The sequence below is a fragment of the Sapajus apella genome, unplaced genomic scaffold (genome assembly GCF_009761245.1).
Source record: "Sapajus apella isolate SASKATOON/1434 unplaced genomic scaffold, GSC_monkey_1.0 scaffold98, whole genome shotgun sequence".
In the NCBI taxonomy this organism is placed as follows: Eukaryota; Metazoa; Chordata; class Mammalia; order Primates; family Cebidae; genus Sapajus; species Sapajus apella.
Genome location: NW_022437038.1, coordinates 4747761 through 4774487, shown reverse-complemented (window position 1 = coordinate 4774487; position 26727 = coordinate 4747761). Strand labels below are relative to the sequence as shown.

General features: G+C 35.7%; 1 pseudogene; it reads left to right on the top strand.

Annotated features, from left to right (window-relative positions):
* Window positions 1–1885: 1885 nt before the first annotated feature.
* On the top strand, window positions 1886–2051 carry LOC116536174 (annotated as a pseudogene).
* The last annotated feature ends 24676 nt before the right edge of the window (window positions 2052–26727 follow it).

Sequence of the window (26727 nt, the reverse complement as noted above, 5' to 3'; positions counted from 1 at the left end):
TTAATACCCATTAATATTTCTAATTCTGATTATATCCTTGGAGAAGCTATTTAACATATTCGCCTTTATTTTCCCATTTTAAAAGGCAGAAAAATTCTTTTTACATCAAAGGAAGGTATTGAGAATCAGTGGGCTTAAAAGAGAAAATGTAAGCCTAAAAACAGGCCTACAGAAGATGTATTACATATATCCTTGTGTGTGTATTTGTATACATAATATTTATATAGCTCAATTTTATTTTATTATGATAAATGCCTATATTAATGTCTATATTGGTACAAAGAAATCACTTTAATATTTGTCTAAGCTAGAGGTGCATGTGATATCTTGTTACCATGGTTTTACATAATTAATTTTGGGCAACTATAATTTTAAAGTAGTTGAACACACTTTTTATTGTTTAACATTTTGTTATTCCCAGAGCATAAGTCAGCAGAGGGAGTAGAGGTATAGATGAACTGGGAGGACTATTGACACTTTTGGGGGCTGGAGGATCTGGTCTTATTTCCTCTACTTTTTCATATTTTGATATTTTCTAAGGGAAGTTTAACATAACTTTTAAAGTACTGTGTAGTAACATAATTTTGTAAATGTTTAGAATTTGAGTATACTAATGAACTTAATTGCATTTTCAGCTAATAATTATTTTTAAAACAATTATTAAATCCCATGGGGGAGTTAAGAAGCTGTAACAAGGATCAATGAAAGAATCTGATTTAAAGTTAGCAAAATCTTGAAATGTGGTATGATAATGTAGCATAGTATATATTAAGTGGCTTCTTGAAATAAACATATTTTAATTTCAATATCACAGAAAGAGGAAAAAGAATCACTTTCAGTGTTCTTCATTTTAGCTCCATAAGAATTAAATCACTATTTTATTTGGAGTGAGGAGATGGGAAACCAACATCTCTAGATCTTCAATTTCTGCTGGGTGCTACGATCATTTCACAGCACTAGCTACTTATTTCAACGTTTGGGTTTAGCCTCATATTTTATGTACACAAACAGCTTCTCAGTTCCAAACAAAAAGTTATAAAATAATACGACAGATAAAAACAATCTCACCAAAAGACCTAGAAATATAGACAAAGAGAAGTAGATGAACACATGATTGCCATACAAGTCTCCTTAGGGTTTCTGAAGCACATGAGGGACAGTAAGGGAAAGGTAGTGGTTTCACCTAGTCGTTGGCAGACTAAAGAGCAGAACTTGTTTCATATTTTGGAATGTCAAACCTACTTTTAAATACAGAATGGAACATCTATAGGAAGGTGGTGGCATATTCTTGGAGCAGGTGTTAATGTATTATGAAAATATTTTGTATTTTATACTTTGCTGTTTTGTGCTTCATAGATATTGCATTTTTGACAAATTGAAGGTTTGTAACAATACTGCATCATGTGCTCTATTGGTGCCATTTCTCCAACAGTATGTGCTCACTTCATGTCTCTGTGTCACATTTTGGTGATTCTCACAACATTTCAAACTTCTTAATTATTCTTATATCTGTTATGGTGATCTGAGATCACTGATCTTTGATGTTACTATTATACTTGCTTTGGGGAACCATGAACTGCATCCATCAAACACTAAACCAATAAATGTTTTGTGTGTTCTGACTGCTCCACTGACCAGCTATTTCCCCATCTCTATCCCTCTCCTTGGGCCCCAAGCCTCCCTATTCTCTGAGACACATCAATATTGAAATTAGACCAATTAATAACCTGAACATGACCTACAACTTTTAAAGTGAAAAGAAGAGACACATGTCCCTCACCTTAAATCAAAAGCTCAAAATGATTAAGTATAGGGAGGAAAGCATGTTAGAAGCAGTGATAGGCTGAAAGCTAGGCCTCTTGTACCAGTTAGCAAAGTTGTGAATGCATAGAAATAGTTCTTTAAAAAAATTGGAAGTGCTATTCCAGTGAACACACAGATGATAAGAAAGTAAAACAGCCAGTAACCCATGCCAGAGCAAACTGTGTCCCCAAACCATTGCCTGGCCTCTGTGCCCGTAGGCTGTTGGCACTGAAGTGGCTTGCACAGTGGAAAAAAAAGAAAAAAAAAAAAAAAAGTAAAACAGCCTTATTTCTGATATGAAGAAATTTTAGTGGTCTAGATGGAAGAAAAAACCAGCTACAATATTCCCTTAAACTTAAGTCTAATGCCAAGTAAGGCCTCTCTCTGTTCAGTTCTGTGAAGGCTGAGAGAGGTGACAAAGCTGCAGAAGAAAAGTTGGAAGCTAGCAGAGGTTGGTTCATGAAGTTTAAGGAAAGAAGCCATCTCCACAACATAAAAGCATGAGGAGAATCAGTAAGTGCTGATGTAAAAGCTGCAACAAATTATACAGAAAATCTACCTAAGATAATTGTTAATGGTGGCTGAACTAAACAACAGATGAAGATGTAGATGAAACAACCTTCTATTAAAAGAAGATGCCGTATAGGACTTTCATAGCTGCAAAGGAAAAGTCAATGCCTGGATTCAAAGCTTCAAAGGACAGGCTGACTCCCTTGTTAGGGGCTAATGTACCTGGTGAGTTTAAGTTGAACTCAGTGCTCATCAACAATTCTGAATCCTAGGACCTTTAAGAGTTGTGCCAAATCGACTCTGCCTGTTCTCTGTAAATGGAGCAACAAAGCCTGAAAACAGCCCTTCTGTTCATAGCATGGAAGAGTGAATATTTTAAGCCCATTATTGAGAACTACTGGTCAGAAAAAAATATTTCTTCCAAAATATTACTGCTTTTTGGAAATGCTCCTAGTGAACCAAGAACTCTGATGTCCAAGGAGTCTAATGTTGTTTTCATGCCTGCTAACACAACTTCCATTCTGCACCCCGAGAATCTAGGAGTAATTTTGGCTTTCCAGTCTTATTATTTAGGAAATGCATTTGGTAAGGCTAATGCTGCCATCAATAATGATTAGTCTGATGAATCTGGGCAAAGCAAATTGAAAAGTTTCTGGAAAGGATTTACCATTTCAGATTGCCATTTAAAATATTGGTGATTCATGAAAGGATTTCAAAATATCAACATTAACAGGAGTTTGAAGAAGTTGATTCTAACCCTTATGGATGACTTCGAGGAGTTCAAGACTTCAGTGGAGGAAGTCACTGCAGATGTGATACAAATTCTAAGAAAACTAGAATTAGAAGTGGAGCCTGGCTGGGTGCAGTGGCTTATACTTGTAATTCCATTACTTTGGTAGGCTGAGGTGGGAGAATTACCTGAGACCAGGAGGAGTTCAAGACCAGCCTGGGAACACAGTAAAAATCCATCTCTACAAAAAAAATTGACCAGGCATGGTGGTGCACTCCTGTAGTTCCAGTTACTCAGGAGGCTGAGCAGGGAGGATCACTTAAGCCTGGGAGGTTGAGGCTGCAGTGGGCTGTGATCATGCTGCTTCCCTCTAGCCAGGGCAACAGAGCAAGATCCTGTTTCAAAAAAAAAAAAGAGAGAGAGAGTAGAGCCTGAAAATGTTGTTGAATTCCTGCAATCTCATGATAAAAATTGAGTGGAAACGGAGAAGTTTGCTTCTTATGGATGAATAAAGAAAGCGGTTTTTCAATGTGGAATTTACTTCTGGTCAAGATACCATGAGCATTTTGGAAATGGCAACAAAGAATTTAGAATATCACATAAACTTAGCTGACAAAGCAGTGGCAGGTTTTGAAAGAATGTCTGAAAGAAGTTCTATGGATATAATGTTATCAAACAGCATTGCATGCTACAGTGAAATCTTTTGAGAAGAAAGAGTCAATTGTTGAAGCAAAATTCATTGTAGTCTTATTTTAAGAAATTGTCACAGCAGCTCTAACTTTCAGCATCCACCATCCTGATCAGTCAGCAGCCAACAACTCTGAGGCAAGGCCTTCCAACAGCAAAGAGATTATGATTCACTGAAGGCTGAGATCATCCTTAGTACTTTTTAGCAGTAAAGTATTTTAAAATTAGGATGTTTACATTTTTTTTAAATAATGCTATCGCCCACTTAACAATTTACAGTACAGTGTAAACCTAACTTTTATATGTACTGGGAAACCAAAAATTGGAGTGACTCACTAATTGTGATAATTTACTTTATTGGGATAGTGGCTTTATTGCAGTGGTCTGAAACCAAACTACAGTATTTCTGAGGTATGCCTGTATTAAGGGCAAAAACTTGATGTTTAAGGTGACTGCTGGAAAAATTCATTCAATAAAAAGTGCTAACTATGAGTTTGTAAAAATTTGAATACACTGTAGGATTTTTTTCAAAGACACATTTTAACCTTTCATGGAAGCATAACATGCATACATAAAAGTGCACATGGCATGATATTTAAATGCTGTTTGGTCTAAATTCCAATGAGGAATAGAAATTTAAGCAGATGTATTTCATAAATGTAGTTAAGTATAATAAAAGCAGCTCTGGTGAATTCCTTTCTCCTCTAGGTCTATCCCTTGCTCCCTTTTCCTTCCTCCTACCTTAGCACCTTCTCACCTTTTTTTGCTTACTTCCTCTCTTCTTTCCATTAACAAATATATTTAAAATCTTTTTCTTCGCTAGGCACAATACAAAGCATTAGGGATAAAGCAGAGAACAATATAGAAAGATTCAGCCACCCCAAATTATTTTAGTCCATTAAGAATGACAGAAAAATAAATAGAATATCACAATAAAATATTAAACGGTAATGGAGGAAACTACATTATGCTATGGGAGCAAATTAACAGTTGACCTTTTTCCTTTTTTGCCCTTGTTCTGGTTGAGTGAGCCCAGAATGAACCTTTTAGTCTTTTTAAATATTACAAACTTTATCAAATTTACAAATGTCTTTGTTCCTAGGACCCAGCATACTTTCTAACAATAGTAGCTGAAAGTGTGCTTTTCACATCCCCTTTCACACTATGTATCTACTATAGCTCAATTCTCTGTTAACCAGCTCAGAAATGTTTCATTTTCAGTGATTCTCCTAACAACTCAAGAATAGCACCTATTCTTTTTAATCAACTAAGCAGCTAGCATATAAGTGGTGGAATCTCTAGATAGCTGTTCCTGAATCTCAAGTGGGCATTCAAAAAGAAGGGTGGAGGATCCTGGGCTTGTGTACTCTTAATTTCAAACTTTTATTTTCTACTTGTTATTCTTGGTAGAACTGTTAAATCATCCCTGACAATTTCTGCTATGTCATAGGCTATAAAAACACACACGTTCCCTCCCCCTCTCTCTCCCTCTCCATCTATTTTACTTTATCTCTTCCATGGTTCCTCATTTTCAATATCAACTTCACTCTAGTTATTCAAATCCCTCTATTTGTTGTATGTTACGTGAAGAAACTTACAGCAATTGTCTAAGTCTGGGCTGCTACCATGAAGTACCTCAGACTAGGTAGTTTATAAACAACAGAAATGTATCGATCACAGTTCCAAAAGCTGGAAAGTCCAAGATCAAGGCACCCACAGATTTGGTGTCTGGTGAAGGCTTGTTCTTTGCTTCAAAGATTGTGTATTCTTGCTATGTCTTCACATGGCTAAAGGTTGGGGGGCAGGATGGTGGCAAACAGGTTCTCCCAAGCCTTTTTACAAGGATGCTAAGCCCATTCATGAGAACTCCACACTCATGATGTAATCATCTCCCAAAGTCCCCACCTTTTACCACTATCTCCTTGAGAGTTAGATTATAACAAATGACATTTGTGGGGACACCAGCATTCCAGACCATAGCAGCAATCATTCATATTTACTTTGCATTCTGAGACCCATAAAAATATATGTACAAACCTCTATAGAATACAGTATGGAGATTCCTTATGTAACTGAAAGTAAATCTACTGTTCAATCCAGCAGTCCCACTATTGGGTATCTACCCAAAGGAAAAAAAGTCATTATATGAAAAAAACACAGGAGCATGCATGTTTATAGCAATACAATTCACAGTTGCAAAGATACGGAAACAACATAAGTGCCCATTGTCCAATAAGTAGTTAAAGAAAATGTAGTATACACACACCATGGAATAGTACTCAGTCAAAAAGAGGAATGAAAGAGTCTTTTGCAACAAATTGGATGGAGTTGGAAGCCATGATTCTAAGTGATGTAACTCAGTAATGTAAACCAAATATTGTATGTTCCCATTTATAAGTGGGAGCTAAGCTATGAGGATGCAAAGACATACAGGGTGATATAGCGGACTTTGGGGACTTAGGGAGGTTGGAAGGGGGTAAGAAATAAAAGACTAAATATTGGGTACAGTGTACAATGCTCTGGTGATGGGTGCACTAAAATCTCAGAAGTGACCACTATAGAATGCATCCATGTAGCCAAAACCACTTGTATCCAAAAAGCTATTGAAAGATAATGGTTTGATCTGTGTCCCCACCCCAATCTCATGTTCAATTATAATCTCTAATGCTATAGGTGGGGTCTGGTGGGAGGTAACTGCATCATGGGGGTGGATTCTCATATACAGTTTAGCATCAACCTCTTGGTGCTGTTCTCGTGACAGTGAGCGAGTGAGTTATCATGAGATCTGGTTGTTTAAAAATGTGTAGCACCTCCCCCATTTCTCTCTTCCTCCTGCTTTGGCCATGTGACATGCTCAGTCCATCTTCAGCTTTCACCATGTTTGTAAGTTTCCTGAGGCTTCCCCAAAAGCTGAGTAGATGCCAGCATCATGCTTCCTGTACTGCCTGCAGAACTATGAGCCAATTAATCCTCTTTTCTTTTTACCCAGTTCAGGTATTTCTTTACAGCAGTGCAATAAAGGACTGATACAATATGATAGCTTTATGACAAACTTTTTCTGATGAAAATTTGTGGCTTCAGCTAGGATACTTACATTAAATATTTTAAATTACAGAATTGTGTGTGCCATTTCTAAATGTCATTATCTCTAGGAATTTGTACAGTTGAAACATGAAAGCATCGAGAATGAGGATTTGTTCTTAATTCAAACAATACAAATAATACTAGAAAATATACTGATTCACAGGTCACAGAACTTAGATTCTAGTCCTGTTACAGCCACTTACTATGAAATTGCTTCAGTGTCCCTGGACCTCAGTTACACTGTCTGGTAAATAAAGGTATTCACACTGCCTACCAAAAAAATGACCCATGTTATCTGTTTCACATGGTTATAATGAGGCTCCAATAAGATGATGAATAATTTTGGAATTGTTTTTAAATACTGTAAACTACTATACAAATGTGAGATATTTTGTTTAGCTCTTAAATATAGACACTCGATTTGTCTTTACTACTGCTTTTGTGACACATTTTTGTTTTAGAATCTGACAATGCAAACATTCATAAGATGGAAATCATAGTCAATTTTAGGCTCCAAGAAAAAAGGTTTCTTTTTATTAATTAAAATGTGATTTTTATTCAAGTTATGATAACTGATATTACTCCCTGTGAACTAAAAATAAAAAGAAAACAGTGCCTACTCCTTTAGAGTGTCTTAGCCCCATCTTGCTATCTCATGCATTTCCCTTTGAGTTTAACCCTTACATTTTGAATGAAACAAGCTTGAAGTGATACTTTTTGATGCCAGAGTTTCCAAAAAGAATGATGAAATGGTTCATTTAAATATTCTGTTTTGTTATCTGTACTGTACAAGAAAACGACTTGTGAGTTTAGCTTGCCAGTACCTCTAGTTCTCAATCCAACTGAAAATGGCATGGGAATAATTCTTTAGGAAAACAAAGAGATACGGTAGTAAATAATATAAGCACCAGCATGCAGTGGAAAGAAAATGCTATGATATTCCACAGGACCTTATTTCATAATCTGTAATTTTAGGGTCATACAATTCTGCAATTCAAATATGCACTCATCTGAAAAAAGGTTTCTAAAAGTAAAAAGGCTTAGGCAAGTGCTAATTTTGGAAAATTTAACTTTACGTAAAGAGAAATATTAATTTATTGCCTATACAGTCAACTTATATGGTCACCTTCCTAAAAACATGTGTGTGTGTATCTATGTGTACTACCATGTGATACAGATATGCTTTAAGTAACAGGGTTCCTAATTAAAGTGTACTGTCATAAATCATTCATACAAAACAGTTCCACCTAATACTAGAAAAATACCTGTTTTCTTATTCTCAATGCAATCACCAAATGGAGCTCCCACTATAATAATAAAACTTGAACTTTGAGAACAACTAGCACCTGGTTGGCTCAACAAATACTGTCTTGTTATTGTCATGTTCTTATTTCCCAGTAATATCATTCTTTATTGAAAGGAAAATAAAGGAAAGAAAGGGAAGGAAAGGGAAGTGGTGGGGAGAAAGAAAGAGAGAAAATGTTAGAAAGTAAAAGAAAAGAAGAAATCTTGGGCATATGGCTTTTCTAAAGATCCTGACATAAGGAGGTGGCTTTATCCAGTTTGAAATAGTAGTCAATTAAGAGTTGATTAGCAGCTTGGTGAGAGGTAGAATGGTAGACACACAATCATTGACCCGAGAGCTAGAAGTCCAGAGTTCAAGTCCACCATAACAATTACAGATTATGAACTTCTGCATAATGGCCTTGTGTAAGTTATCTCCTTTCTCTGGACCTTAATTTTCTCTCTTGTAAGAAGAAAAGGGCAGACTAAATGATCTCTTAAAGTCCTTTCATTTTGAACATTCCACACTTGATTTAAGAAAGAGGATACTGTAAAGAGGCTTGTGGATCTTCAAAGATGAATCATTCCTCTGAATTAATACTAAAATGGTGCTTCTAATTAATATTTTGTTAATACTGGCCCTTTCTGTTTTATAATTAAATGTGTCACACAGTGAAGTGAGAATATAATAAAAGAACTGGAATCCAAAGTTGCTATTTCTACCACTGAGTCCTCCAAGAAGTACCAACAGATGTCTTACTTCACCTCAACATTTAAACTGTTCTGAGGTGTATTATCTATGAAATCCCATATATTTCAATCTGATCTTGCCTAGTATTGCCAAATCAATAAAATTTCTTCTTTTATTCTTTCCTGCCTCTACTGGATCATTCTCATTCTACAAAGGACTTTAATCTCAGATGTCCCACATACTGTTTTGGCTAATACACCTTGAATTATTCCTCATTTTAGAGGATTATATTTGTAGAATTGTATACATTGTATAACTGAGGAGGACAAGGCAAGGGCCCACCTTGAATCATACTACTATGGCCTGCTTTAGGGTGTCCACGTTTTTTTTTTTTTCTACATTCTAAACATCTCTACCTGATAGTAAGAGTGATTGTGAAACAGTCACTAATTCAATATTACCTCAGGCAAGTCACTTCAGACCTTTGAGCTGTTTCTCCATATGACAGCAGAACTAGGTAATTCCACCTTAAAAATATTTGGCTTTACACTTTATTTACACAGTTTGGCATTTTAAAGCTATATGATGGCAGGAGCTGTATTATAAGTATTTAGGTAATGTTTCTGCATAGGATGTGTGAATGGATACACCCATGTAAATCCTAAAGGTACAATTTCTGTCCTGTTGTAAGTTAGTTAGGCTTCAGGAGTCTGTGGATAGAGCTTATATAGTATTACTACATAGGGAGAGAAAGCAATCCACTAATCCTTCTCATTGCTTCTCAGTTCAGTTGCACCCTCCAAAGTGTAAGTTTCAGGGGCAGATTTATAATCTGGAAGTGAAACACTGGATACCAAAAGTCTTGGTGGAAAAACCGCAAAGGGCCTGCAATTATTCTTCTGCACACACGTTCATAAAGTTATTAGATATCCTTTTTGGAAAAGAATGTCTGACAAGGGACACAGCATGTGGTTCAGCTCCAGCCATGAATTTGATATAAGGTTTTCAGGAAACTACAGCAAGGGCAATATGAGTCTACTTATCAGCTCTCCAGCTTTTTATTTCCTCTCTATGTGTCTGGCTTATCCTTTGCTTTATATGGACCTGCTTGGCAGAATTTAAGATGCCTTCTAACAGAACATCATGCTGCTATAGATAGGTTTTGGACATTCCCTTTGTTTAGAGATAATGTCTGAAAAATAATACCATGATAAAGCATATGCATGAAGGATGGTAAGGAATTTACAGATAAGTATCAAATACGTTAGGTAAAATAACAGCTCTTTTCTGCTGCTCATGTATGACTAATCACTGAAAAACCATTCGAGAGCATGTAGATGAAGAAACCTGCAGATATGAGATATGAAATGACAATAGTTAAGTGTAATAGCAATCACAAAACTGAAAAGCAAATGACAAACTAGAAAATGTCCATGTAGAATAAATATGTCCTAGAGTGAGATTTCTAACCTCAATGTAAAAAGAGCTCTTAGACATCAAATAAGGTACAGACGACCCCTCCACAAAAACTGGCAAAGAACAAGAACTGTCAAGATGGCAAAAAAATAAAATTAAATGGCCAATAAATTAAGAAAAAAATGACAGGGGCTATGCCAAAGAAATTACATTAAAAAAACTAAATTGGAGTTTTTTTTCTTTCATCAAATTAGCAAAGCATTTTAAGAAATAACAATATTCTTTACTGCTAAAGGTGAAGGAAATAAAAATTGTCATCTGTAATTTGTAGAACCATAAGTTAATGCAGTCTTTTTTTTTTTTTTTTTTTTTTTGAAGAGAATGTGTCAGTATTCATCAAAGGTACAGAATTTTGCATGACCTTTTAAATAACATATGGATTTATACTAAGGAAATGATGTATGTACACCAAGGGGTTATTACAAAATATTTTGCAGTGTTATTTATAACGTTAAATAAATCGCAACAGATTAAATATCCAATAATATTCACTAAATACTATACATTCATACTAAAGAAACATTAAGCAATTATTAAATATGATGCTGATAAGAAACATTTAATAATGTGGAAAATGTTTGTGTCAAACAATTAAATGAAATGATTATGTTATTTTGATGTGTGAATTTGATTTTTTAAAAAAGAAAATGTGTGCATCACACACATACACATACCCAATATAAGCAGCAGCTATACATCTAAAAATAAAAGTAGCTGCAATAAACATGGGGTACTGAGATGACCAACCCTTCTAATTCTTTAAATTTAGTTATATTTTAATGTTTCTTTAAAATAGATATTCTCTGGTGATAAAATATTTTAAAATCTCAAATATATTTGAAGATAACAAAAAGCATTCAAATGTGTGCATTTGTATGGATACATATCTTAAAAGCAATATATAATAGATAACATAAATTAAATTAAATTCTCTTAAGTATCCAATAAATCGATTATATTAATGGCATGGAACAGACTTGTAGACGTCAGTTGCAGAAAAATATAAAGAAGAAATTGAAAACCATCCATCCCAGCACCCAAAGATAACCAAGTGAATCATGGTTTATATTTTATTTTAATAATATTGGTTAGTATTGTTACTATTTTGGCATATATACTTTTTTAGATATATAAACATATAGATATATAATCTTTTTATAATTTTTATCAGTATGTATTTATAACCTGATTTCCTACTTAACAACATATCACAATCATTTTCCTTAAATGTAATTCAAAAAACATTACTGGTTTCACATTATTTTGTAATATAAACATACTGTTATTTATTTACTCAATCTCCCATTATTGGGCCTATAAATTGTTGCTATTTTTAAAAACTATTATGATGAACACTTATCCCGGATATCGATATAGATTAATCTGACAATTCCTTTCTGATTTTCTCTTAGAGTAAATTTCTAGAAAATCACTGATTTAAAGTAATAAGTAAACTTTGCCAAATTGCGTTTAAGGAAAGTTCTATTAATTAACACACTACTTTAATTGTATGGCACTTGTATTGCTCCACAACTTCTTAAACATCGAATATTACCATGCTTTACTTCTTTTGCCAGATTGAATAGTGAGGTTGCATCATTTTTTCCCTATTTTTGTTTTGTAATTTGCCCATTGCTATATTTTGTTATTTGATTTGTTGGTACTGATGTTATTCTTATTGACTGATTACAACTTACTTTATATTGGTAATATTTGCTGGGCAGGAATAACATTAGGAACATTCAGAAGAAAACTGAGTTAGATGCGCTGGACATCAAGCTAAGGAATAAACCAATGGAGTAGATATCCACCACATTTTGAGTTTCTGTACTTTTTTTTCTATAGTATCTCTATTTCTTCAACTAAAGTTAAAATACTGTATGGTAACATTCTGCATTTTCTTTTACCTTACAATGATTTATATTCTATTTTCTGATTGAGATATCTGTGCCTTATCTTTATTGCCTTTTTCAGTTATTTGTATAGTCTTGTTTCTTATCTAACATACTAATGCTACAAGGACATACAGAGTTCTGCTAAGTACTCTCACCACTGAAAGTAAGAGGCAGTAAGTTGACTGATATGGAGACATTGAAATATTCAGTAAGTGGAATGCTTATCATAGCACATGAAGCATCCAAAAGAGGAAGAGTTTATGAGATAAAAATTGTGAGGATCAACTACTCCAAATTATGGGTTAAGATTACTCTGTAAAGTCATTTATCTTTTATAATAATGACTGTGCCTACTTATAAATGGAGAGTGATAGGTGAGCACTGCATTGAGAGGAAACCATGAGAATCATTCTTAATGCAATATTCACATAAAATTTGTAAAAGCTTGAACATTTGAGCTGAGCTGAGACACTGCATTTGCTACTTCTATGCTGTTGACTTATAATTAACCTGATTATAGATCCTAGGATTTTGCAATCTAGAATCCCCTGAGTCTTCATGAAGCTATATCAGGGTTCTCAAGAAGCCTATGACTATTAAAGGAAGCTTTAATACTGGGTTAGTTTTCATATGGTTACAAGATCCCATTGGCTGTCACCATAGGCCCTAAAAAATTCTGTTTATTTCTTTAGGTAAAGATCAGAAAAGATTATTTCCACTAGAAAGAAAGAGTCACTTAAGAATGTATTTATAGGTAGGGCCCAAATAGGCTCAGGAATCTGATCTGTAATCTGAATAAGAGTGTTATTTATCCTTTTATAAACAGCAAGGCAACTCTATTTACTTGATTTTAATGACTGAATGATTGATAACAAAAAGTGCTAAAAAAAAAAAAAAAAAAAAAAAAAAAAAACTTACCCTAATAAGAATCTTAATTTACTATCCAAGGAAACAAGAGAGAATTTCTGTAGAAGTTGTTATGGTTGTTAGCAGCAACTTGGAAAAGCATAACAGCTATGCAAAGCAGATCACTTTAAAACTTTATCAGAAGCAGACATAAAAAACCTCTGCTAAATGAGTATGCTGTTAAAAAGGTTAATCTGTATCTGGCATAATTGCACTATTTTAAAAGAACTCAGTCTGAAAAACAGCCACACTGTATACTGGAATTAAAGAAAAAATGCTTATGACAGGATAATGATGGATGTTGAAATACTAAATAAAATACTGTCAGATCCTGTAGTTGCCAATTTGGCCGGTTTTAGAAACTCATTAATTGCATGATTCTTCTGTTTGCTGTCCAGTTGTAAATGTGCAACTTGCTCATGATCCACCCCTGAATTGACTTCCTACAGGCATGGTGTACTCATCAGGATAAGACAATAAAGGTAGAATGAGAAAAAGAAGAAGGAAAAGAAATGTGTGCTAAAGAGCCAATGTAGTCCCAAATGTTTTTAACTTGAAAAATGTTTCTAGTCAACAAAATATAGCCAAGTTTTTCAATGAATATTGATCTTATGTTTCAAATTTCTACAAAATCAAATACATAGTTTCCCTTCAGGAACAGCCTGACAGATAAGCAGAATTAGCAGCTGCATACAGTGCATGGTTTAAGTGGTAGAAAAGACCCTCTTCTTCCAGGGCCTTCTCATCCTGTTTTCTTGCCTGGTCTTACATTTACACATTTAGGATATCTGAGACTGAGATTATAAGAGAAATATCTGTAAGGTCAACTTTTTTATAGGAAAAGTTTAAAAACCACAGGAATGTTACGCTATTAGTGAGTCAATTTCCTCCTTTTAGAAATGGAGAAACTAAAGCCCAGACAAGGAAAAGTGACTTGCCCAAAGTTCCTCCAAATGGACATGTTACCTTTAGTGAAAGTTCTAGCTACTCTCAAGAACAAAGTAGAAATCAATGATACCATTAGCTCCCATAAGTTTATCTGACTAGCTAGTTTCTATGTTAAAGGAAAAAACATTCTTAAAAGAGAAAAAGCAAGACAAAAAGAAAAAAAGAAGCAGTCAAGTTTTGAGAAGATTAGTTAGAAAGTAAACCAGAAAACTTATAAGGCAGTCTCAGGAGAAGGATATGGCAGCAAGCTAATAAAAGACAAGACACAATCAGGGAACAGAAGATAATGGAAACAATCAATGCCAGGTTTACAACATTGTCTAGCTTCCTGATTCACAAATAGAGGAGCAGGAGCTAAATATATAATTAATTTTCTCCAGTAAGACAAATTCATATTGGGACTAATTTAAAGGTTCAGAGAAGAACTTTAGAGTAATATGTGGAGAGTATGCAGTAATTCCCCTATTTTTGATTTGTAGTTTATTCATTCTCTTCAATTTGTCCTTTCTTTTTGACCACTTCATTAGATAACTAAGTTTACATTTTGATTTTTCACATTTTCGTTTTATCTAAAATATTAAATCACACACAAAAAGAAAAAAAACAAACTTTTTCCAATGGTTTTGATGGGGTAAGTTAAGGTCAATGTTTTCAGCACTAGCTCTGAATGTCCTTGCTTTTGTGAATTTGTCAGACCACTAATATGCAATTTAAATGCAGCTTTGACTGACTAGGAAATGTTACATAAAATCCCCAGAAGACATAGATCAAAGGACAGTAAAAATGCATCCGATATTTGTTTTAATGCTGCTTTTGATTAAAGTAAAAGGAACTTATGTCGAAACCTTGATCCATTGATTATTCAAGTTCAGTTTAAGACTAATCTGCTGTAGTTTTACAGGAATCTATAGCCTAATATATAATACATAACAGAAACTACCTGTTTGTAATAAAAACATCGATATGACTTCAAACGCATTCTAGGTTGCCAAGTCTGATTGTGTGTGTTGTGTTTATAGCTTTCTATAGTATTTATAGCTTTACATAGCATTTATAACACTGCCTTTTACTTCTCTTCCAAAGAAGATCTTTATTTTCTTCTGTCCAGCTCTGGAGGAACTCTAACAGGGACCATCACCATTGTTTCTCTGTCTACTGACAACTGGAATTTCTATTTCAGGCCATAAGTTTTTTTCACAGTACTTTACATTGAGCTTGGTGAGCTCATCTTTCCCACTCTCACCTCCATTCATACAACATCTGAAAGATTGCTACATTCCCCTCTCATTGTATGTCACATTTTTCCATTTAGTTTACCCAATACAGGGACGTCTGCTATCACTTCTTTGCAGTCACCTCTTACATATGTGACACTCAACTATAATCTGAACTCCAGATCCATGTTTTCTAATGTGGGCTTCACATCTCCTGGTGGATATCCCACCTGTCTTTTCCAAATACATGCTTCTTAAACTATTCTTCCTGACTTTCCTTTGCTGTTAGTAGTAGAACCATTCTTCCAAGTCACTTATATTTGAGCACTCCAGTCACCCTAGACTCCTTTTACTCCTTGGCTCTTCACATGCAATCAATTTCCAAGTGCCTCTGATTCTACTTCCTCAATATCTCTTGCATGTCTCCTCGTTCCTTTTTCCATTGCCAATACTCTGGTTAATGCTCTCATTACTTTTCATCTCGGGTTACTGAAATAGTATTCTAATTGGTCTTTCACCATTTATTCCTCTTTATTCAACTGCATGCTGCACACAGTCAAAGTAGGATCCCTTAAGGTAACTCTGATCAAGTCCCCACTCAAAACTTTTAACACTTCCTCATTGCCACCCAACCAGTTACTAACTATGGACTCTGGCATATAAGGTCTTCTATGATAGGATACCAAACTTCATCTGTAATTACTCTTCTACATTAAACCTGTGCTTCAATGAAAGCAGAATGCTGACATTTTGAAAATAACCTATGATACCCAGTAATTTGCCTTTGATCATATTGTGCTTTCTCGCTTGTCTTTCTCTTCCTCTCCTGATGCAGAAATACCCGTTCATTCTTTAAGGTCCATGACTTCTTCCATGAAGCCTTCTGTATCTGCCCATGTGCTAAAATTGTAATTCTAGAAAGAAACTTTTGAAGGCAGCATGGAGAAAGGGTACATTAACATTACAAAGTTGGCGTAGATTGTCCTGAAGCTCAGAAGAAGTAACATTTGAGGGCCACATAGAAAATATTCTATGCGAATAATCATTTAAAACCAAAAGATAAGATAAACTAGGTTGGGCTATACCACATATGGCCAATACCTGGCAGGGATTCTACCTATTCCTTTGTTTGTGTACATGGTAGGTACGAGACAATCTTTTGTCAATGTGACTTTAGACTGGGGTATAATTAATTCTATGGCCTTTACCTGAGAAACATCAAACCAAGTAGCTCTCTCTGAGCTAGGTACTTCCTAATCCCTGCCTACTCATTTGTCTTTGAATCCCAATTGCTTTGAGCCTTAGTTATATTATGGAATACTTTTCTCTACTTTGCACTATGCACTAAGCAGGTATTGGTTAAACAAGTACATCATTTGTATGTTACTATTATTTTCCCTACTAGCTATAAGATCTTTGAGATAAAAGACTGTGTCTCAGTAGTTGCTCCTCCAGAATAATTATAAGGGGAACGTATGGTTAACAATTCTAGTCAGATTGGTGGGGAAGAAGAGAGGGTTCTAGGCTAGGAAGTCACATTTGATTTTCATGTATACTATTTTACTCAAACTACATGTATTTGTAGTGGCTTGGTGGGTGCTTTTGGAAGTCATGAAAGGGCAATAAACTCTCTCAAGCCACCTTTTCTCATTTAAACTGTGCCTTACTTCTCATATAGCTTTACATTCTTTAAAGAATATATATTAGTAACTAGAACTCTGCACATAACTCGCTCAAATGCTTTTATCTCCATTATATTCCCACGTGGAAAATACTAATCTAATGCTAATTTTAATCCTATGGAATACAAATCCAATATTCCTCCTCTCTCTCTCATCCCCTTCTTTCCTTTATTTCATTTTTCTTTCTCCCTTCCTCCTTCCTTTTATTTTCTTCTTTTTTTTCTTTCCTTCATTTCCTGTCAAGAACAAAATGGGTTCTTTGACATTCAGAGATCAACTGTGGTACAGTGGTTTGGGAATCAGACAGATCTGAGTTGGTATCACAGCTCTGTCAGTAGCTGTGTGCCTTTAAACAAATGACGTGACCTCTCTGCTTTGTATTTTCTTTAACTAAAAATTTGGTAATAAGGTTTTTGCTTTAAAATATACAATGGAGAAGAAGCAATGGTATAGCAAGAAAAATAATGCACAAATGTACAGATTTTGCTTATGTTTCCATTTTGTACAGTGTGGATTCCTTCAACAGTTCTTTGAATGAAATTGATTCTACCAGGAGCATATTTAGCATAGAAATAGTGTCTATATCTTTGGTGTAATTTATGTATCTTTGTAATTTCTGCAGTACAATTATAAATTACTCTTTGTTCTTAAACAAATTAAAGAACCCTTGTGCAGTGAAATGGTACAAATGCTCATTTTACTTATGTTAATATTTTCTGAAAACTTCAGCACTATCTATTTATGATTCTGGTAATGTAGATGGATATTGTTTTGCTATTGTTGCATCAACTATAAAACTACTGAATTTTGCCATCCTAATGGGGCTTATCTCAATAAAGGTTTGAGGAAATAATTTTGCTGTCATTTGGACATCCTATTATCTCCTCAAAGTTTGGCACTAAAATAATATTTTCTTTTTACTCATTTCCTTTTGGAAGAAATACGAAATTCAGAACAGGTTTTCTAGTAAAATGGTGATTCTCCAATTTTTTAGCAAATTGTCTACGTTTTATCTGCTGCTCAGCATAAATTCAGTAGCTAGCTACCATCTATAAAATGCTACACAATGAACATTTTACTCAATAATTAAAGGTCTTCTTTTATTTGGGTATATTTCCCTGGTTCAAGTAACTCAAAATCCAGAGACAGAGCAGTCTTCAGGGCTGATGTAATACAGAAGCTTTGGCTCTACTACTGTGTTTATTTTCTTGGCTCTCCTCTGGGTGGTGTTGGCTGCATCCTCAGATTGATATTGAAATGGCTACATCAGTTTGGGTTCAAATCCAATGAAGATAGTGTTCAGAGGGAAAAAGTATGTCTAGCTTTTTGTTTAGTTTGGTTTGGTTTTCAGAATTTGTTTAAGAGATCCAAGGTTACATAGGCTTCTTATGACCTGAGTCAAAGGTAGTAAGCAGGTGTTGGCTAAACAAGAAGAACAAATGTTTTATGAATGGAGAACTTTGCCATCTGGTGTTATCTCTACAGAGAGGGAGTCTAAACTCCTTTTATAACCTGTTTAATATGTTTTAAGTTAAATAAATTTTTATTGTATCTAAATTCCATTTTGATACCTTTTAGGACTGCATTTTTCTCATCTGCCTTTTTGACAGTGTCAGTGTCATTATAGTAAATCACAATATTCTCAATGAAAACATAATTATGTGTATGTGATGCTGAGTAGCTGTTTAAAAATGGGGAAAAACAATGGGAATTATATGTCTAATGGCATGTAAACAGATTTTAACATAATTTTTCCTTGGTGGAAAGATCAAAATTCCTTTTGTAGTTCATAACAGCTTCCCTCTATTTATTCAGGCTTCATACAGACCAAAGAGCTAGATATACAAGTAAGAATCTTTATTCTGCCACTTACTACTAATGTGATATTGAATAAATTACTCTAACTTTCTGAGCCTCAGTTTCCTCACCTATAAAATGGACATAATTATTTTTATCTCACAGATTTGTTGTCAAAGGTTTCCTTATCTTTATCATTCATGTTTTTCTTTGGCTTTTACACTTTTTCCCAATTAAGGTTTAAACATAATATTAGTAACTGAAGTTATATTGGCTGGTGACATAAGTATCCAAGAATGTGTGTCATCAACCTTGCAAACGTATCCTAAATCATTCCCCAATAGACTATATTGCTATGTTATAGAATGTGTCCCTTCATTAAGAACTGATTCAAAATAAAATATTTGAAATTAATTTTCAGCAGATAAAGAAAGCTGGAGGTGGCTAGGATTATAAATGTCAAGGCAATTTGATGTTAAACATTGTTTTTTAAAACATCTGGAAGTGATGGATTGCAGATCACTTCAGGAATACTATAATGAAGCCTAACTGTATTTACTTAGAAGAATGTTATTAGCATAGCAATTTTGTAAGATTAATAGTCTGCTAAATTGTCTCAAAGGTTTCAGATAACTCTTCTAATTTTATAGAAAATTGTTACCAAAATTACATCTCTTATGAAAAACACATATTAATGCAACAGACAAGCTAAATACATTTTAATAAATAAGCATTATGTTACAAGGGAGTTATATCTTATGTGAACCTGATATAATGAGTAATGGAGCATTTCAACTTGATACAATGAGTAATGAAACTTTTCAACAACACTGATGATTCACTGTGTCATTAAAATATACTGAAATTTTAAAAGAGAGACATTAAAATCATCACAGACACCCATTCAGAGTCTACAAGACCAAAGCCTGAATTATTTTCCATGCTCTGGCAGAGCAAAAACCAGAAGCCGCTTGTAGAAGTTGTTCATAGAATCCTAAAAAGAGCAGAGTCTGAATAATTTATTTCCCCTGAAGTTGCCCAATACTGTACTACAAAATGGTATACCTGATGAAACTACCCATTGTAACTTGACATCTTAATGGTCTAGTGTTAATTTTGACTAGACTTTATAACATCATTTATTTTTCATTATCTCTGTAGATTTGCACTGGCTCCATAAGATTGTTAACAACTGAATATAAAATTAGAGTTATAAATCAAGAATGAAAATGGGAAAAGTAACTTTCCTATCAAGTCATGTTACATCATTTACATTACAATAATACGGTCAACTAAGCGCAAACTCTTTCTTTGCTATAATCAAATTTTTTATTTTATTTTCCCTGTGTATGTTATATATGTTTTATTTTTATTTTACTTTTTTATTGCACTTTAGGTTCTGGGGTACATGTGCAGATCATGCAGGACTGTTGCATAGGTACATACATGGCAAGGTGGTTTGCTGCCTTCATCCCCCCATCACCTATATCTGGTATTTCTACCCTCATTATCCCTCTTCCCCGGCCCCACCCAACTGACCACAGTGTGTGATGCTCCCTTCCCTGTGTCTACGTGTTCTAATTGTTCAACACCAGCCTATGAGTGGTAACATGCAATGTTTGGATTTCTGCTCTTGTGTCAGTTTGCGGAGAATGATGGTTTCCAGATTCATCCATGTCCCTATAAAGGACACAAACTCATTGTTTTTTATGGCTGTGAAGTATTCCATGGTGTATATGTACCACATTTCCTTTATCCAGTCTATTGACGATGGCTATTTGGGTTGGTTCCAGGTCTTTGCTATTGTAAACAGTGCCGCAATGAACATACATGTGCATTTATCTTTATAATAGAACAATTTATAATTCTTTGGGTATATACCCAGTAATGGGGTTGCTGGCCAAATAGTATTTCTATTTCTAGGTCCTTGAGGAATCACCACACTGTCTTCCACAATGGTTGCACTAATTTGCCCTCCCACCAACAGTGTAAAAGTGTTCCTATTTCTCCCCATTCTCTCCAGCATCTGTTGTCTCCAGATTTTTTAATGATCACCATTCTAATTGGTGTGGGATGGTATCTCAATGTGGTTTTGATTTGCATTCTCTAATCAGTGATGATGAGTATTTTTTTTTTTTTGAGACGGAGTTTTGCTCTTGTTACCCAGGCTGGAGTGCAATGGCGTGATCTCGGCTCATCACAACCTCGGCCTCCTGGGTTCAGGCAATTCTCCTGCCTCAGCCTCCTAAGTAGCTGGGATTACAGGCACGTGCCACCATGCCCAGCTAATTTTTTGTATTTTTAGTAGAGATGGGGTTTCACCATGTTGACCAGGATGGTCTCAATCTCTTGACCTCGTGATCCACCCACCTCGGCCTCCCAAAGTGTTGGGATTACAGGCGTGAGCCACTGCGCCCGGCCCGATGAGCATTTTTTCATGTTTCTTGGCCTCATAGATGTCTTTTGTAAAATGTCTGTTTATATCCTTCGCCCACTTTTGAATGGGTTTGTTTTTTTTCTTATAAATCTGTTTTAGTTTTTTGTAGATTCTGGATATTAGTCCTTTTTCAGATGGGTAGATTGCAAAAATTTTCTCCCATTCTGTTGATCACTGGTTCACTCTAATGATTGTTTCCTTTGCTGTACAGAAGCTCTGGAGTTGAATTAGATCCTATTTGTCTATTTTGGCTTTTGTTTCCATTGCTTTTGGTGTTTTAGCCATGAAGTCCTTGCCTATGCCTATGTCCTGAATGGTTTTGCCTAAGTTTTCTTCTAGGGTTTTTATGGTGTTAGGTCTTATGTTTAAGTCTTTAATCCATCTTGAGTTAATTTTAGTGTAAGGTGTTAGGGAGGGGTTCAGTTTCTGCTTTCTGCACATGGCTAGCCAGTTTCCCCAACAACATTTATTAAACAGGGAATCCTTTCCCAATTGCCTGCTTTTCTCAGATTTTTCAAATATCAGATGACTGTAGATATGTGGTGTTGCTTCTGAGGCCTCTGTTTTGTTCCATTGGTCTATGTCTCTGTTTTAGTACAAGTACCAAGCTGTTTTGATTACTGTGGCCTTGTAGTATAGTTTGAAGTCAGGCAGCATGATGCCTCCAGCTTTGTTCTTTATGCTTAGGATTGTTTTGGCTATGCAGGCTCTCTTTTGGTTCCATATGAAGGTTGAAGTGGCTTTTTCCAGCTCTGTGAAGATGGTCATTAGTAGCTTGATGGGGATAGTGTTGAATTTATTATTACTTTGGGCAGTACATCCATTTATATGATGGTAATTCTTCCCAACCATGAGCATGGAATGTTTTTCCATGTTTGTGTCCTCTCTTACTTCATTGAGCAGTGGTTTGTAGTTCCCCTTGAAGAGGTACTTTACATCCTTCGTTAATTGTATTCCTAGGTATTTTATTCCCTTTGTAGCAATTGTGAATGGGAGTTCGCTTTTGATTTCATTCTCTGTTTGTCTGTTATTGGTGTATAGAGATGCTTGTGATTTTTGCACATTGATTTTTTATCCTGAGACTGTGCTGAAGCTGCTCATCAGTTTCAGGAGATTTTGTGCCGAGACGATGGGGTCTTCTAAATATACAATCATGTCGTCTGCAAATAGAGACAATTTGACTTCCTCCTTTCCTATTTGAATACCCTTTATTTCTTTTTCTTGCCTGATTGCTCTGGCTAGAACTTCCAATACTATATTGAAAAGGAGTGGTGAGAGAGGGCATCCTTGTCTTGTGCCAGATTTCAAAGGGAATGCTTCCAGTTTTTGCCCATTCAGTATGATATTGGCTGTGGGTTTGTCATAAATAGCTTTTATTATTTTCTGATACATACCATGGATACCTAGTTTATTGAGGGTTTTTAGCATAAAGGGCTGCTGAATTTTGTTGAAGGCCTTCTCTGCATCTATTGAGATAATCATGTGGTTTTTGTCTTTAGTTCTGTTTATGTGATGGATTACATTTATAGACTTCCATATGTTGAACCAGCCTTGCACCCCCAGGATAAAGCCTACTTGATCATGATGAATAAGGTTTTTGATTTGCTGTTGCATTCTGTTTGCCAGTATTTTATTGAACAGTTTTGCATCAATGTTCATCAAAGATATTGGCCTGGAGTTTTATTTTTTAGTTCTGTCTCTGCCTGGTTTTGGTATTAGGATGATGTTGGTCTCATAACATGAGTTGGGGAGGATTCCCTCTTTTTGTATTGTTTGGAATAGTTTCAGAAGGAATGGTACCAGCTCCTCTTTGTATGTCTGGTAGAATTCGGCTGTAAACCTGTCTGGACCTGGGCTTCTTTTAGTTGGTAGGCTATTAATTGCTGCCTCAACTTCAGCCCTTGTTATTGGTCTATTCAGGGATTCAACTTCTTCCTGGTTTAATCTTGGGAGAGTGCAAGAGTCCAGGAATTTATCCATTTCTTCCGGATTTCACTGGTTTGTGTGTATAGAGTTGTTTGTAGTAATCTCTGATGATAGTTTGTATTTCTGTGGAATCAGTGGTGATGCCCCCTTTAATTTTTTTTTATTGCATCTATTTGATTCTTCTGTCTTTTCTATTTTATTAGTCTAGCTAGTGGTCTATCTATTTTGTTGATCTTTAAAAAAAACCACCTCCTGGATTTGTTGGTTTTGAAGGGTTTTTTCTGTCTCTGTCTCCTTCAGTTCTGCTCTGATCTTAGTTATTTCTTGTCTTCTGCTAGCTTTTGAGTTTTTTTGATCTTGCTCCTCTAGCTCTTTCAATTTTGATGATACGGTGTCGATTTTAGACCCTTCCTTGCTCCTCATGTGGGCATTTATTGCTATGAATTTCCTTCTAGACACTGCTTTAAATGTGTCCCAGAGATTCTGGTATATTGTGTCTTTGTTCTCGTTGGTTTCGAAGAACATCTTTATTTCTGCCTTCATTTCATTGTTTATCCAGTCAACATTCAAAAGCCAGTTGTTCATTGTCTATGAAGTTGTGCAGTTTTGAGTTAGTTTCTTAGTCAGTAGTTCTAATTTGATTGCACTGTGGTCTGAGAGACAGTTTGTTATGATTTCCGTTCTTTTGCATTTGCAGAGAGTTGATTTACTTCCAATTATGTGGTCGATTTTAGAGTAAGTGTGATGTGGTGCTGAGAAGAATGTATGTTCTGTGGATGTGGGATTAAAAGTTCTGTAAATGTCTATTAAGTTCGCTTGTTCCAGATCTGCATTCAAGTCCTTGGTTTCCTTGCTTATTTTCTGTCTCAATGATCTGTCTATTATTGACAGTGGAGTGTTCAAGTCTCCCACTATTATTGTGCGGGAGTCTAAGTCTTTTTGTAGGTCGTTAAGGACTTGCTTTATGTATCCGAGTACTCCTGTTTGGGGTGCATATACATTTAGAATAGTTAACTCTTCTTGTTGTATTGATACTTTTACCATTATATAATGTCCTATATAATGCCCTTCTTTGTCTCTTGATTTTAATTGGTTTAAAGTCTGTTTTATCAGAAACTAGGATTGCCATCCCTGCTTTTTTTTTTGCTCTCCATTTGCTTGGTAAACCTTCTTCCATCCCTTTATTTTGAGTCTATGTGTGTCTCTGCACGTGAAATGGGTCTCCTGAATACAGCACACCAATTGTTCTTGGCTTTTTATCCAATTTGCCAGTCTGTGTCTTTTGACTGGGGCATTTAGTCCATTTACATTTAATGTTAATATTGTTATGTGTGAATTTGATCCTGCCATTTTATTACTGGTTGGTTGTTTTGCCCTTTTGTTGGCATAATTTCTTCATTGTGTCATTGGTCTTTACCATTTGGTTCTTTTTTGCAGTGGCTGGTATTGGTTGTTCCTTTCTGTGTTTAGTGCTTCCTTCAGGAGCTCTTATAGGGCAGGTCTGGTAGTGACAAAATTTCTCAGCAATTGCTTGTCTGTAAAGGATTTCATTTGTCCATCACTTATCAAGCTGAGTTTGACTGGATATGAAATTCTGGTTTCAAAGTTCTTTTCTTTAAGGATGTTGAATATTGGCCCCCGCTATCTTCTGGCTTGTAGGGTTTCTGCAGAGAGATCCACTGTGAGTCTGATGTGCTTCCCTTTGTGAGTGACCCGACCTTTCTCTCTGGGCACGCTTAGTATTTTTTCCTTTGTTTCAACCCTGATGAACCTGATGATTTTATGTGCCTTGGGGTTGCTCTTCTAGAGGAGTATCGTTGTGGTGTTCTCTGTATTTCTTGTATTTGAATGTTGGCCTGCCTTGCTAGGTTGGGGAAGTTCTCCTGGATAATATCCTGAGGAGTGTTTTCCAGCTTGAATTCATCCTCCCCATCATCTTCTGGTACCCCAATCAGGTGTAGATTATGTCTTTTCATGTAATCCCATATTTCTTGAAGGCTTTGTTCATTTCTTTTCATTCTTTTTTCTCTTTTCTTGCCTTCTCATTTTATTTCATTGAGTTGATCTTCAATCTCTGATATGCTTTCTTCTGCTTGATCTATTCAGCTATTGAAACTTGTGTATGCTTCATGAAGTTCTTGTGCTGTGTTTTTCAGTGCCATCAAATCGTTTAAGTTCTTCTCTAAGCTGGTTATTCTAGTTAGCATTTCATCTAACATTTTTTCAAGGTTTTTAGCTTCGTCACATTGGGATAGAACATGTTTCTTTAACTCAGAGAAGTTTGTTATTACCCACCTTCTGAAGCCTGCTTCTGTCAATTCATCAAATTCATTCTCTGTCCTGCTTTGTTCCCTTGCTGGTGAGGAGTTGTGATCTCGGGATCGGGGAGAGACATTCTGATTTTTGATGGTTTCATTCTTCTTGCGCTGGTTTCTTCCCATCTCATTGGATTTATATAGTTTTGATCTCAGGTAGCTGCTTGGGGAGATGGACTTTCCTTTGTCTGCCTGTCGAGGCACTGCTGGGCTGCCGCAGATTCCGTGGAGCTGCTGCATTTTTTATTTACTCAGGAAAATTATGCCGGCTTCTCCAATGGTGGCTTCTCTTACACCCACTGAGCTCAATCATCCCTGGTCACTCTCTAACTGATGTTCTGGGTGTATAACTCTGGAGTAAGAGTTTTTTAGCCTGCTCGGCTTTGTGCAGGGGAGGGAGGACCTGTCCTGCCATTTGGACTGTTTCCCTGCATTCAGTTCCCCTTCTTTCTTGCGGGTGGGTGGCTCCATCCAGCCAGCTTTCTGGCTTTCACATCAGCCAGTGCTTCCACCTAGATCTAGGTTGACAGCCCTGGTGCCAGCTGAAGTTGCTGTTCTGCCCTGTTCAGGCCGCTCACTAAGGCTTTTCAGCCCAGCAAAGAGCTCCTGTTCTGTGGGTTGTAGAGGGCTTGGGTGGAACACTGTATCCAAACCAAAGTCCCAGAGGAGGAGATCCCCTGGTACTCCGGTCAGTTGCACACACCTCCTGGGTGGAGCAGTGCCTCACCTTGCCTCAACTTGTCTTATTTGGTTTATACCCACTGTCCAACCAGACCCACAAAATGAACCTGGTACCTCGTTTGGAATTGTGGAGACCACTCGTCTTCTGCATCTCTCTTGCTGGGAGCTGCTTTCCAGAGCGGCCTCTTATTCAGCCATCTTGGGATCCCCCAAATGTCTTATTTTTAAAGACAACATTTTTTTTTCTCCTTTGGGAATTATTTCTAATCTTTTCTTCCTCTTCCTATATCTATTTTCAGGTATTGTTTTTCCCATAACATATGTGGTATCTAATTCAATGTTGCTGATGGCTGTGTTTCTGTGCTACATAGATTAAAAAATTAGAGTACTACAAATATCATCCATTTTTTTAAATAATCTTCTTGAATCAGAGTTGAGCAAAACATATGACCACCTTCAGTTAAGTAGGTTCAGGAAAAGTAAACATATATATGTCTAAAGGTGTCAAATGTTAATTGCCTAGGTCTCTCTTTAAAATAACTTCCTCAAAATTCAGAAAAAGGATACTTGAACTTTCAGAGTTCATAAAATTTTAGCTGGGAAAGCTCTTAACAAGTTATCATTCCAAATATAAGTTAGTTTTCAAAAACTAGCTTCTTTA